The following is a 16198-nucleotide window of genomic DNA, read 5'->3' as shown; positions in this document are numbered from 1 at the left end:
CCTGGCTAATCAAGAACCAGTCTGTCTCTGCCTTAAATACACTCAATGATTTGGCCTCCACAGCCGTTCATGGCAACAAATTCCACAGATTTACCACCCTCTGACTAAAGTAATTTCTCCACATCTCTGTTCTAAATGGATGTCCTTCAATCCTGAAGTCATGCCCTCTTGTGCTAGACTCTCCTACCATGGGAAATCTTACCTAGTTAGTCAATGATAAAAAAAATAGAGTAGAAATAAACAGGTGTATAACAGGTCTCTCAGTAATAGAATGCCACAGGGAACAGAATGGGTCCTTAGCTACTCACTATTTATAATAATAAAACAAAAACATGGTATCCGTGTTTTCTGATAACATGAAGCTAGCTGAGAAAGTGACTTGTGAGATAGGCATGACCATCAGATTTTTGTCTGGTTGATTGTAAATAAATAAATATGCTGTCTTAGCAGCAACAGTGCATTATCCTCCACATCTGATGCTTATTTCATTGAAAATTGAATTCTTGTGGTAGAGTATAACTTATTGACTCTGCAATATGGTGGGATTACCTCTATGGCAGGGGTTCCTGACTTTTTTTATACCATGGAGTCTTAACATTAACTGAGGGGTCTATGAACCCCAGGTTATAAACCCCTTCTCTATCAATTGGCATGCTTCATTTAGTAAAGAATGCATTGTGATTGTATCTCATTTCTCTAAATTCTACTGAGCACAGACCAGTCTTGTTGAATTTTACCTCACAAGACAAACCTTTTGTCCTAGGAAACAATACAGCAAATCTAAACTACACTACTTCTGAATAAAATACACCAGCAGCAGCCAATCTGCGCACAGCGCTCAACATCTGGTTTCATACAAAGCATTACAATGTTAATGCTGGACATTATGACCTGGGACTTTATCTGAGTACAGGCAGGGGAAGGTATTAACTGTATTTAGGTCATTAATTTGACATACAGGACATTCATTTTCTCTGACTCTTGAATCCAATTTGTGATCTATTTGTAATAATAGATAGAAAGGTAGGTAGTTCGATACTTTATTGATCCCAAAGGAAATTACAGTGTCACAGTATCATTACAAGTGCACAGATATAAATATTAGAAAAGTAGAAAGAACAAAAAACAAGTTACCAAAAACAGTCTAGTCAGATATCATCAATTCCCCAGCAATATGGCAGATGGATAGTGCAAAAGTCTTTGAGCAAGCTAACTGCTCCAGGTCTGCTCTGTTGTGCACAAAGGCATAGCCATACAGCAGTCAGCTATTGAACAAAAACTGTTTCCACGCCACGTGGCCTAGTTTCTCCCCCATTATTGGTTGATTCATCTCTCAAGTGGTTTTTCAACCAGAACACAGTCTTTCCATACACCACCATATACTATACTCACACTACTTTAAAAATATTCTTTTTCACAACTATTCCACAAAATCAATAATTTATATGTTTGAACAATTTTAGAACAGCTAGTTGAAGTTGATTTTAACTTTGTAAGATATTTGGAATTTGAATTAATATTATTTTTTGTACACTGTACTATTTCAGATCAATTGAGAATTTACCATTATAAATACAAATGTAAAGCAACATGTTCTCACTCTGGTAAGTTATTTTGCTATATAAATGTAAATTTGAATAACTGCTCTGATTTATTGTCTTATTAACTTCACATCTTACAACAGGGTAAAGTGCAATCAAAATGAAAATAACATTCTTTTAAAAAGACAGTGAATTGAAATGAATTGAAATTGAATTGAATTGACTTTATTTCTTACATCCTTCACATACACGAGGAGTAACAATCTTTGTTATGTCTCTGCATGAATGTGCAATGTGCAAATTATAGTAATTTATAATAAATAGTATGTAGAGTAAGATATACAACAGAACCATTGAGATAGCTTAGAAATACAGTTATGTCAGCGTGAATTAATCAGTTTGATGGCCTGGTGGAAGAAGCTGACCTGGTTTTAATGCTGCAGTGCTGTTTCCCAGATGGTAGCAGCTGGAACAGTTTGTGGTTGGGGTGACTCGGGTCCCCAATGATCCTTTGGGCCCTTTTTACACATCTGTCTTTGGAAGTGCCCTGAATACTGGGAAGCTTACATCTCCAGATGAGCTGGGCTGTCTGCACCACTCTCTGCAGAGTCCTGCGATTTGAAGGAAGTACAGTTCCTATACCAGGCAGTGATACAGCCAGTCAGGATGTTCTCAATTGTGCCCATGTAGAGAGTTCTTAGCATTTGGGGACCCATGCTGAATTTTGAGATGAAACGTTATTTCAGGCTAAGAGTTAATGTTTAGATCAGAATCACAGCCATATTTCATATTTTGGATTGTGTAGCAAGACAGAGAGTTCGAAAGAAGGGAGCGATGGTTTGCCTAGTGGGAAATAGAGTTCAAAAGAAATGAACAGGGCAGCTGGAGCAATCTGCACACCACAGTTCCTGAAGAAATGTTGGATTGTGCATAATTAGGCACTTGGCAAGGGCCAATAAAAAGAAGGTAGGTTAAGTGGAGCAGTAATTATGCGAATAGGCCAGTGTCAGAGTGGAGAGTTAAGACTTTAGCTCATTGAGACTTCGGCGAGGGCAGGCCAAGGCTGTAGGTAGAATTATTTTGGTTATGTTTTCTTTCTTTCTTATTGCATAGTTAGAGCAGTGGGGTGCTCAGCGGGAAAGTGGAATGCTCTTCTCGCAGGATTTCGGAGGGCAGGGAGACCTCCAGTGTCACTGATTGCTACACCTGCAAGAAGTGCATCCCACTGCAGCTTCTAACAGACTGTGTTAAGGAATTGGATCTGAAAGTGGATGAACTTCAGATCATTTGTGAAGCTGAGGGTTGATCAACCGGACGTACAGGGAGGTAGTTACACACAAGGTACTGGACACAGGTAACTGGGTGACCATCAGGAGGGGAAAAAGGAATAGCCAGCCAGAGCAGAGTACCCCTGTGGTTGTTCCTCTCAACAACAGGTATACTGCTTTGGACACTGCTGGGGGGATGACTCTGCTGAAGAAAGCCACAGTGGTCAGTGCTCTGGCACTGTCTGACCCTATGGCTTGGAAGGGAAGGGGGAGGGTGGAAGAAGCATTCACTAGTGACAGGAGGTTCTATAGATGGGAACAATATTCCCAGATTGTTTGTTGCCTCTCAAGTGCCAGGGTCAGAGACATCTCGGACTGAGTCCACAGCATTTTTAAGTGGAAGAGTGAGCGGCCAGAGGCCATGGCCCATGTTGGTACCAATGACATGGGTAGGATGGACGACAAGGTCTTGCAAAGTGAATTCAGGGAGTTAGGTGCTAGGTTAAAGAACAGCACTTCCAGGGTTGTGATATCAGGATTGCTACCCATGTCATGTACTAGTGAGGCCAGAAGTAGGAAGCTCATACAGTTTAATATGTGGCTAAGAAGGTGGTGCAGGAGGGTGGGTTTCAGATTCTTGGATCATTGAGCTCTCTTCCAGGGAAGGCGAGACCAGTACAGAAGGAATGGTTTGAACCGGAACTGGAGGGGGACCTAATATCCTAGCAGGAAGGTTTGCTAGTGTAAAGGAGGTTTAAACTAGAATTGTAGGACAACCAGAACACCAGAGCAGATAGTAGAGTGGTTATGGGGAAAGATGTTGTTAAGCTTATGTACAAAGTCAGGAATTGAAAGGTTGACATGGTGGGACTAATGTTTTGAGTTGTGTATATTTCAATGTATTGAGTACTGGAGGAAAGATGGATAAGCTTAGGGCACTGAACAGCATATGGAACCATGATATTGTAGCCACTAGTGAGACCTAATGCATGAGAGGCAGGACTGGCAGCTCAGTAATCCAGGGTTCTGTTATTTTAGACATGGTAAAGCAGGAGGAATTAAAGGGGGTGGGATGGCAATACTGTCAGAGAAAAATGTCACGGCAGTGCTCATATACCAGAACTCTGTAAGACCATAAGAGTTAGAAGCAGAATTAGACCATTTGGCCCATATGGGTGGAACTGAGGAATAAGAAAGGGATGACCACATTTATGTGTTTATATTATAGGATTTAGAGGAGTACATTTGTAGAGAGATCGCAGACTGTTGTGAGAAACAAAAGTTGTGATAGTAGGTGATTTTAACTTTCCAAGTGTTGATGGGGACCCCCATACTATAAGAGTGCTGGATGGGATAGAGTTTGTCAAATGTGTTCAGGAAAGTTTGCTTAGTCGGTACATTGAAGTCCCAACTAGGGAAATCGCGACAGTGGATCTCCTATTAGGGATTGAGACACAGCAGGTGACAGAAGTCTCTGTAGGGGAACTCTTTGCATCCAGTGCTCATAATACCATTAGTTTCAAGATAGTTATGGAAAAGGATAGATTTGGTCCTCGGGTTGAGATTCTGAGTTGGAGAAAGACCAACTTTGACGGTATCAGAAAGGATCATGCAAGTATGAATTGAGACAGATTGTTTTCTGGCAAAGGTGTACTTGGTAAGTGGAAAGCCTTCTACAGTGAAATTTTGAGAGTATGGTGTTGGAATGTCCCTGTAAGAATAAGAAGTAAATATAAAAGGTTCAGGCACCTAGGTTTTTGAGTGATATTCAGGCCCTAGATAGGAAAAAGAAGGAGGTGCAAAGCAGGTACAGGCAGGCAGGAACAACTGAGGTACCTAAGCAGAATGATAAGCGCAAGAGAAAGAAATCAGGAGGGCTAAAAGAAGATATGACATTGTTCTGGAAGACAAGGTGAAGGAGAGTTCCAAAGGACTTCGAGACATATATTAAGAAGAAAAAGGACAGAATTTGTCCTCCGGAAGGTCAGAGTAGTCATTTATAGGTAGATTCAGAATGGATTTTGTGCATCTGTCTTTATTTGGGAGATGGAAACAAAGTCCAGAGAAGTGAGGCAAAGCCGCAGTGAGGTCATGGACTGTATACAGAGGTGTTGGCTGTCTTGGAGCAGATGAGGGTAGATACATTCCCAGGGCTTGACAGGGTGTTCCCACAATCCCAGTCGGAGGCTAGTGAAAGATTGTTGTGAGTCCCAGCAGAGAGATTTCTTCCTGTAGATGCTGCCTGGCCTGCTGCGTTCCACCAGCATTTTGTGTGTGTTGCTTGAATTTCCAGCATCCGCAGATTTCCTCGTATTTGCGAGAGAAATATAAAACATCCTTAGCCAAGGGTGAGGTGCTGGAGGATTGGAGGATAGCTAACGTTGTTCTGTTGTTGTGAAAGGCTCTAAGAATAAGCCTGAAAATTATAGGCCAGTGAGCCTGATATCAGAAGAAGATATTCTGAAGGACTAGATACACTGAATAAGTACTTGGATAGAGAGGGGCTGATTAATAATTGTCAACATAGCTTTATGTGTGGTAGGTTGTGTCTAACTATCTTATAGAACCCTTTGAAGAAGTTACCAGGAAAGTTGATGTCCACATGGACTTAAGGCATTTGACATGGTCCCTCATTGGAGGCTGGTCAAGAAGTTTCAATCACTTGACATTCAAGATGAGATAGTAAATTGAATTAGACATCAGCTTCACAGGAGAAGCCAGAGAGTGGAAGTAGATTCTTAATTCTAGGACTGGAAGCCTGCGACTAGTGGAGTGTTGCAGAGAATGAAGCTGGGTCCATTGGAGTTTGTCATCAATATCAATAGTCTGGATGATAATATGGTAATCTGGATCAGCAAATTTACAGATGATACCAAGATTGGGGATGCAGTGGCCAGTGAGGAAGACTGTCAAAGCTTGCAGCAGGATCTGGACCAGCTGGAGAAATAGACTGATAAATGGCAGATGGAATTTAATGCAAATAAATGTGAGGTGTTGCACTTTGGAAGGAGAAGCTAAGGTAGGACTCACACAGTGAGTTGAAGGGCACTGATGAGTGCAGTAGAACAGAGGGATATGGGAATCCAGATGCGTAATTTCTTGAAAGTGGTGTCACCGGCAGATAAGGTTGAAAAGAAAGTCTACAACTAGAGATCGTAGGTTAAGGTGAAAGATGAAGTATGAAGAGGGACCATGAAATGGCACATCTTCAAAAAGAGGATGGTGAGAGTGTGAAATGAGCTGCCAACCAAAATTGTGAATGGAGGTATGATTTTATCATTTAAGAGAAATTTCTATAGGTACACGGACGGGAGAGGCATGGAGGGCTATGGTCCAGGTGCATGTAACTGGAAGTAGGTAGGTTAATGGTTTGTCATGGACCAGATGGGCTGAAGGGCCTGTTTCTGTGTTGTAGAGTCCTATGATTCTACAACTTTATTACACTTAACCCCTAAAAATTATTTTCAATATGAATTGATGAAATTTATGCCTTGCTTTGAGACTAATTTTCTGAGATTTGTGATCAGGATTAACTTGAGAAACACTGTTCTAGAGCGCAGGTGTGCTGTTACACTAAAAATGGAGAAACCACCTTTGCCCAAAAACATGCAAGTAATCTTACTGATATCAATAGCTTCTATGAATTGGTGGTACCAGCCCTTCTCCTGTTACAAAACATTTCTGAAAGAGCAGCAGAGAAACAGCACAACACATCAGGTGGGAAATGCTGCTGTAATTGTGCTTTGGAATTGCCTTATCAATTGCTTCAAACTTCTTATCTTTATATTGATGATATATCAGGGAACTGTGTCACAGTGACTGGTGAACAAAATCCATCAATGAGACAAGTATGAACTGACAGATATAAAGAAAATTCAAATAACAAATACAACTCAATAAATTGCTCCAAGCAGCACTTGAAATTGTTCACAATTTTGGTGAGAGTGTACAATAATCTGCCAGAGGATGTGGTGGATGCAGGTTCAATTTCAACATTTATTAGAAATTTAGATAGGTACAGTTCATAGACGTGAAGGGTATGGAGGGTGATGGTCTGGGTACAGTCCGATTGAACTGGACAGATTAATATTTATTTGAGATTAATATTTCTGCACAGAGTATGTGGGCCGAAGGATCCATTCCTGTGCTGTAGTGTTAGGCTATACGAGCATAAGATATTGAACAGAATTGGGTCATTTGGCCCATCAAGTCAGCTCCACCATTTTGTCTTGGTTGCTCCAATTTTCCTCTCAGCCCTAATCTCCTGCCTTCTCCCCATATTCCTCCATGCCCTGACCAATTATGAACATGCCAATCTCTGCTTAAAGTATACATAATGTTACATACCCCGTAACTGGGTGTCTGACCAGCAGAGAAAGAAGAATCCGTTGGAATCTGGTGGTACCAAACTAAAGGTGTTTATTAGTAAACTACACAATACAATATCAAAAATGCAAATATACATATAAAACAAGTTAGCAGTAATAAACCTAAAAGTGTAGGAATAATAATAATCAATAATTAACAAGCTCTATTGATGTCTAGGGGTAAATGAATTGTCATAGAAAAGTATAGAGTTCAGTTCATAAATGCTGAAGTAGTTATGGTTGTTTTATTGAAATCATTGGAGAGAGAGCGAGCGAGATGTAACAGCAACAGTTGTTGTAGGCAAACCTTTTTGTGGCTTTCTTAATCCGTCGTATCGTTGTGGTCATTCAGTTATGACCCCTCTGGTCTTCAGTTAGACCATTCTTCTGTGGTGGATTCGTCACTCTGGCATGAGTGGACACACACACAAGTCCCCACCGGCCCTGCTGTAACACTGTGAGCTTTGCTGACCAATCTCCTGGTTCGGTCTTCGAAGCCCCCAGCTTTCTGTGGGTTCCCAACACTCAGTCAGTGTCCACTGGTGTGTCTGAAGGGTATCTCTTCAGACCTGTCTTCTATTCCGACTCACGGGGTCTCAGCTAACCATCAACTCTGAATGACTGTGTCCATAAAATCAGGCCACTCCTGCTGTCTCCTGAGGAATGTTAACAAGCAAAGTAAAGTCCTTGCAGTGGAAGGTAAATAATCCAGGAAGAGTCATAATACAGTAAATCAACAGTCTCTCTCCCCCTCTTATCTGTAGCAGATGTTCTTGTCTGGGCTTTATCTCTCTCTCTCAATAGTAGCATAACTACAGCAATAGTTCATAGTTCTTGGGGGGGGGGGGAATGGTTAACTCTGCACCCCATTGACCATCAGGTCTGCTCATCACTCATAACAATAAAAACCTGGCCTCCACAGCTTTCTGTGATAAAGAATTCCACAGATTCACCGCTCACTCACCAGAGACTCAACATGCAAATTAACCTTTAGCGAATATTGCACAAGGACGATCAAATCCCTTTGCACCTCAGTTTTTTAATATATTTAAATAGTCAACCCTTTCATTTCTTCTACCAAAGTGAATAACCATACACTTCCGGACACTGCATTCCATCTGCCATTTCTTTGCCGTCCTCCAAATCTGTTGAAGTCCTTCTGTTGCCTCTCTACTTCCTCAAAACTACCCACCCCCCCACCTATCTTTACATCATCTGCAAACATTGCAACAAAGTCACCTATTCCATCATCCCTCTCATTGACAGATAACTTAAAAAGAATCAATCCCAACACAGACCCCTGAGGAAAACCACTACTCACCAGCAGCCAACCAGAAAAGTTTCCTTTTATTCCAACTCTGCTTCCTGCCAATTATTGACTACTTTATCCACGCTAGATTCTTTCCTGTAATACCATGGGCTCATAGCTTGTTAAGCAGCCTTATCAGTGGCACCTTGTCAAAGGCCTTCTGAAAAACCAAACACACAACCACAACCAATTCTTCTTTGTTTATCCTGCTTGTTATTTTTTTTCCAAAGCATTCCAACAGATTTGTTAGGCAAGATTTTCCCTTGAGCTGACTGCAGCCTATTTTATCATGTGACCCTGAGACCTCATCATTATAATTGACTCCAACATCTTCCCAACCACTAAGATCAGACTAACTGGCCTATAGTTTCCTTTCTTCTGCCTCTCTCCTTTCTTGAAGAGTGGAGTGATATTAGCAATTTTCCAGTTGTCTAGAACCATTCCAGAAACTAATGATTCTTGAAAGATCATTACCAATGCCTTCATAATCTCTTCAGCCATTACATTCAGAGCCCTGGGATGTACACCATCTAGTCCAGGTGACTTATTTACCTTCAGACCTTTCAGTTTCCCAAGGACCTTTTCTCTGGTTAGGGTAACTTCACACACATGCTTCATGCTCCCTGACACCTAGAACTTCCACCAAACTGCTGGTGACTTCCGTAGTGAAGACTGATGCAAAATATTTATTCAGTTCATCGGCTTTTTCATTGTCCCCCATTACTACCTCTCCAGCATCATTTTCCAGTGGTCCAATATCCACTCTCACCCCTCTTTTACACTTTATATGTCTGACAAAACTTTTGGTATCTGTTTAATATTATTGGCTGGCTTACTTTCATATTCCATCTTTACTTTCTTAATGACTTTTTTACTTCTGTTGGTTTTTAAAAGCTTCTGACGAACTTCCCACTAATTTTTGCTCTATTAAATGCCCTCTCTTAGGCTTTTATGTCGGCTTTGACTTCTCTTGTCAGCCACGATTGTGGCATCATGCCTTTAGAATAACTTTTCCTCTTTGGGATGTATAAATCCCATGCCTCCCAACTAGCTTCCAGAAATTCCAGTCATTGCTGCTCTGCCATCATCTCTGCCAGCATTCTTTTCCAATCAATTCTGGCCAACTCCTCTCATGCCTCTGTAATTCTCTTTATTCCATTGTATTACTGATACTTTAACATCAGAGTACTGTATCAGTACTTTAGGGAACTGAAGACTTTAGCTTCTTCTCAAATTTCAGACTGAACTTGATCATATTATGATCACTTGCCCCAAAGGATTCTTTTATCTTAAGCTCTCTAATCAACTTGGGTTCATTGCAAACAGCCAATCCAGAATAGTTGATCCTCTAGTGGGCTCAACTATGAGCTTCTCTAAAAAGCCATTTCATAGGTATTCTAGAAATACCCATCCTGTAATCTAGCACCAACCTATTTTCCCAATCTACATGCATATTGAAATACCCCATGACAATTGTAAAATTGCCCTTTTGGCATTCATTTTTTTATCCTTCATTGTAGTTTGTAGACCACATTTTTGCTACTGCTTGGGGATCTGTATACATCTCCCATCAATGTCTTTTTGCCTTTCTAGATCCTTAGCTCTATCCCTCAATGATTTGAACCTTTTGAACCCATGTCATCTTTTTCTAATGATTTGATTTAGTTTTTTACCAACAAAGTAACACCACTACCCCCCCACCCCCCAGCCTTCCTGCCTGTCCTTTCAATACAAAGTGTATCCTTGGACATTATGTTCCCATCTATAATCTTCTCTCAGCCATGATTCAGTAATGCCCACAATGTCATACCAGCCAATCCGCAACTGTGCTATGAGTTCATCTACCTTATTCCATATACATGCATTCAAATATAACATCTTGAGTCCTGTATTCACCTTCTGCAATTTTGTCCAGCTTTAATGTTGCAAGTCATCCTTTTGTCTGCATTTTGTCTGCAACGACCTCTCCTCACTACACAATCATCTACCTCATATTATCCACTATTATCTGCCTTTTCTACAATACTTCTTGCATTGAAATATGTGCAGCTCACCAGTCACACCATGCTTTTGATTCCTAGCTTTGAGGTCTTACCAACATCTACCTCCACAACCTCCTGAATGATTCAGAGTTCATCCAGTTCCAGCTCCAACTCCATAACATGGATTGTTAGAAGCTACAGCCAATGCACTTCTTGCAGTCGTAGTCGTCAGGGACACTGGAGGTCTCCCTACCTTCCTACAGCCCTCAAGAGGATCATTCTGCTATCCTGCCCAACATCTCTCCTGTCTTAGCTGAGCAGATGTAAAGAAAGAAAGGGAAAAAAATCTCCACTTTGAGCTTTTCTTTCTTTTCTCTGACTGAAGCCTTTCTTTGCAGAAGTCTCGTAGAGCTGAAGCCTCAAGATCACCATTCTGATTCTGTCCACTCAAACAATGGCCACTGCACTTTCCCCTGCCTTCCTTTAATTTGCTCTTGCTAATCAATCCCAAATGCCGATTGGTCACTGGTCAAAGCTCTTTCTCGCTGTAGCAACCTGCTGCTGCCTTTTGTACTTGGGCAGTGGACCTGATTGAAATCCCCACTAGGTTCTATGTTCTTTGACTTTTACCCGAAATCCTTGGAGCATTATTTCCCCATAAGGTCTGTATACCTAATTGAAAATCTACATCTTGGGGAATACATGGTATAAGTTGGCCAGTCATGCTTTTCCAAGACTTTAAATCGAGATTCTGCCTACTTAATGTAGAAACAAGGGTCCTGACATCTGCCCCAATTGATTGACATTGTTTCCCAAGTTAATTAAGAAAAAAAAAAGACCTTTAGAAGAACAGGTGAAGCATAATATTAAACTTGAAAGTTGATAAAGATTGTCACACCTTGTTCTGATACTTTAGAACCAGCATCTCTGTGGAAGATATTTTGACATTCTGCAAGTTACTATATGATTGCTATTCTCTTGAACCAGGTTACCTCATAATTTGCGCTGATGCTGTCTATAGATTTGCTGTGTTCCGTTCATCAGCACGTATAAATTGCTCAGATGGTCTGACTGGAATGAAAAAAAGAACGTGTAATGAAAATGGAAGGTTTGGAGAAGTGGAAGACTTTTGTGTTTCAGCTGAAGTCAACAAAATCCTGCAGGTAACATTGTAATTCAATCATTTATTTTCCCAGCAAGAAATAATCAACATGACCCCTGCAAGCTTTCTACTTGGGCAGAAAATACACAGGAACTCTTATAATTTTGCTGGTGCGGTTTCTGTATTGGGCTAATTTACCGACCCAAAATGAAATTACAATAACAAATAAAAGTCAAAATACATTTACTATCAAAATATGTATGCAGTATACAACCCTGAGATTCCACTTCCGGCAGGCAGTCAAGAAACAAAGTTTGAATTCCCTGGAAGTTAAGAAGCAATTATTTTGATGTCTTCAAAGTACACTGGGAAACTGGTCGGTCTAATTGGGAGGGTAAAACTTTCTCAGCCAGATGAAGGTTTTAAGGAAAAGAGATATTGTCTGAATATTTGAGACAGTCTAATAGAAAACATTTCAACACACAATGGGTGATAGAAGTTTGTAACAATCCTCCACACATGTCAAGTGTTGCCAAATCCAACTGTGACAGTACTCAGGAGATGAGAAGATATTTTATAGGGAAGTACACAATCAAGAGACAATTAAAGTAAGTATAAATAATTGTCCCATAATTTGAAGAGTTAAAGAGCCAAGGACACTGAAAGACTTGAAGAACACAGGAATATAGGAGCAGGGGTAGAACATCAGGTCAATCAACCCACTCCAGCATTTAACATGATCATAAACATAAGGAAATCGACAGATCCCCGAAATCCAACCTGTACACATAAAATGCTGGAGGAATTCAGCAGGCCAGGCCTCCTGCACTAAACCATTGACATTTTGGGACAAGACCCTTCATCAGGACTGGGAAAAAAAAGAGAAATCAGAGTAAGAAGGTGAGGGGAAGGGAACAAAAAAGTACGCGATAGGTGATAGGTGAGAGAGGGAGGGGGTGAAGTAAAGAGACGGTAGGTCGGTTGGTGAAAGAGATGGAGAAGGGGGAATCTGATAGGAAAGGATAGAAGTCCATGAGAGAAAGGGAATGGGGAGGAGCACCAGAGGGAAGCGATGGACAGGTAAGGAGATAAGGTGAGAGAGGGAAATTGGAATGGGGAATGGTCAATAAGCGGGGAGGGCCATTACCAGATGTTTCAGAAATCGATGTTCAGGACATCAGGAAGGAGCCTACCCAGACGGAATATAAGGTGTTGTTCCTCCAACCTGAGTGCAACAGTACAGGAGGCCATGGACTAGTACAGTCTTGACTGGCCTTCACTCCTCTCTCTGCCAGTTCGCTATACCTAACAATTTCTTGATCTATCAAATACTGATACACTTCTGTTTTAAACACTTCAGTGACACACTCTCTGCTGTGGCAGAGAACAATCCTGAAAATTCATCATCCCCTGAACAAAGAAATTACAAAATATCTCAGTTTAAAATGATCTGCCCCTTTTCTTCTAAACTCCTATCCCTCTATTTTCTATGACACTGCTGGTTTTTCCAATCCACTCTAACACACTTCCTCTGATATCATGGGCTTTTAATTTACAAACCAACCTCCCAAATTAAATTTTGTCAAGTGCCTTGCTCATTTCCAAATCCCTTTTAACAATGGAGGTGAATAAATGTTTGAAAATCTGGGGATGGAAAACTTTTTTATACAGCTTTGCTCTGAAATGCATTGCCAGGAGGTGAGGAGAACTCATATTTGGTTCCGGCTTTCAAAGAGGAATGGAGTAAGTATTTGAAGGTAAAAAAATTACAAAACAGAGGGGAAAGAGGAGATGGGAAAGCCTGGATTGCTGTAAAATGAACCAATGCAGTTTGATTAGGAGGGATGGTCACCTTCTGAGGTCCAATAATTGCCAGCCGTTACCCATTTAACTGAACAGAAGCGAGGGACTTACTGATTGCAGTTTGGTTATCAATAATCCTCTTGGATAGGGAGTCAAAACTTCCTTAGATTTTCCAGCACTTAGTCTGGGAAATCCATTTGATAGTACAAAGGAGCCCGATAAGGCATTTCCCCACTTCCCGGTCACTGTAATTTAGAAAGGATGCATAGGAAAGATCAATTAAAAGATTTCCAGAGGCAACATTTCTAGCCTGTCAACCTCTCTCCACTATGAATGGCTTAAGAAAATCACCTCATAATTTTCTGACCTCTGTAAGCCTATTTTAGTCAATCTTACCTCATATGGGCAACTGTCTCATCCCACAAAGCATATTATGTGGCACTGACTTCAAGGCAAGTGCATCGTCCCTTGGCTGTAAAGACAAAAATTGCAAAAGGATCTCCAGATATGATTTCACCAAAATCCAGAAAATTGCAGTAAGACTTCTCAATGTTTGCATTCCAATTACACCGCAATAACGCACAGTATACATGCAATATCTGCCACTCACGTTTTGCATTTCATACCAACACAACAGAATCCCTTTGAATACAAACATTCTCTGTTAATGTTTCAGGTCCAGAACCTCCAGAGGTGCTGCTTGAAGTGCTGAGCATCTCTGGCACTACTATCTGTCTTAAATCAGACATACATTCTCTGCATTTCATTTTCTTGTTTCCTAGCTTTTCACTGTGCTGACTTTTTCAGTTCTTTCTAAAAGCACACATAACCTGATATTTTCACATTATAGTCTTTCTGCCAACTTCTGAAGTGAATTGATACTGACATGAATTGTGAATAGTTGGGGATACAAGCATATGCATTTCATCAGTAATAGCCTGAAGAAGATTAACTTATTTCTGCATTTTGTCCCTTAGCAATCCTTTATGTTTCTGTTAGCCCATGTGAGTTTTTTGAAGCCTTACTTTATGTATAGCACATTGCCATATAGCTTTTGAAAATTCATGCAAATTACACAAGAATACCCTGAAAATAGGAGCTGGACTAGGTATCTCAACCCAGCTTTGATATTTAATATGATCATAGCTGATCTGCCTCTGTGCCAATTTCACATAAACTCAAATTACACAACTTTTCAGTGTATCAATTCCTTCTTTAAATGCTTCAGTAAAGTTGACTTCACAGCCCTCCAGAGTAGAGACTCATGGAGATTTACACTTGCAGCAAGATGAAACTACTACACATTTCAGTTTTAAATGGCATCCTCTTATTTGCAACTATGTACTCTTATACTAAACTCTCTACATGGTGGAATATCCACCCTGCCATGTTTCTGAATGCCAAAGAATGCAGATCCAACTTCTTTAAATGCTCGCAAACTGACAACCCTCTCATTCTGTAACATCATCTGTTTCCCACATCTATTCTGTTAGTTTTATCCCTAAAAACTGCTGATAAATTTGCCAAACAAGAATTCTCTTCATTAAGTCATGCTTGTACTGCCTCATCACATTACAATTATCTAGATGCCCTGTTAATGCACCTGTAAGTAAAGAATCTACAAGCAGGAACAGAAATAGTAATGTTGCATTTACAAAACAAACTGTCCAAATGTGATCCATAAAGTGGTGTTATGGGCTGAGATCCCTTTCAGAGTTTTCCAATTACTCTGATTACTCCTAAGTATTTTGCAATTGCAACACAAAAGGTATGGCAAATGAGCTGGAAAAGTATATGTTTATCACAGTTACAGTTTTTAAAACCTTCCATTTTCTGCCATAATGTGACATTATTGTCCTTCTAAATGTTTTTCTTGTGTATTCTAGTTAGCTCAAAATTCAACAGAAATTGCAAAGCAGCTTCCCACGTTGGTGAAATCGTTAGCCAACATTACAGAGAACGCAAACAATACAACACCTGGAAACCTGGCAGCCTCAATTAATATCCTCGAACTCTTTTCATCAACCACTGTAAAAAATGTGTCTGAATCTACAGTGGAGGTGAGAACTATGCATGGTAGAATTTAAGAGTCAAAGTAGACAAATGTAATCCAATTACTACAAAAACTTGCTAAAAAATGAAATAAGAATGGGTAAATGTCAAACTAATATGGAATATCCAAGTTTAAAAGAAAAATGTATAAACTACCATTATCTCTGCATATTACTTAGTCTGTTTCTGCAGTAACGAACCTCAAATATTAGCATTTGTTATTAATAATAGACAATAGACAATAGGTGCAGGAGTTGGCCATTCAGTCCTTCTAGCCAGCACTGCCATTCACTGTGATCATGGCTGAACATCCACAATCAGTACCCCGTTCCTGCCCTCTCCCCATATCCCTTGACCCCGCTATTTATAAAAGCTCTATCTAACTCTCACTTGAATACATCCAGAGACTTGGCCTCCACTGCCTTCTGGGGCAGAGCATTCCACATATCCACCACTCTCTGGGTGAAAAAGTTTTTCCGCATCTCTGTTCTAAATGGCCTACCCTTTATTCTTAAACTGTGGCCTCTAGTTCTGGACTCACCCATCAGCAGGAACATGCTTCCTGCCTCCAGCGTGTCCAATCCCTTAATATTCTTATATGTTTCAATCAGATCCCCTCTCATCCTTCTAAATTCCAGTGTATACAAGCCCAGTCGCTCCAATCTTTCAACATATGACAGTCCCGCCATTCCGGGAATTAACCTTGTGAACCTACGCTGCACTCCCTCAATAGCAAAAATGTCCTTCCTCAAATTTGGAGACCAAAACTGCACA

Source organism: Hypanus sabinus, chromosome 10 (genome assembly GCF_030144855.1).
Source record: "Hypanus sabinus isolate sHypSab1 chromosome 10, sHypSab1.hap1, whole genome shotgun sequence".
NCBI lineage: Eukaryota > Metazoa > Chordata > Chondrichthyes > Myliobatiformes > Dasyatidae > Hypanus > Hypanus sabinus.
Note: the sequence above shows the minus strand (reverse complement) of the source record.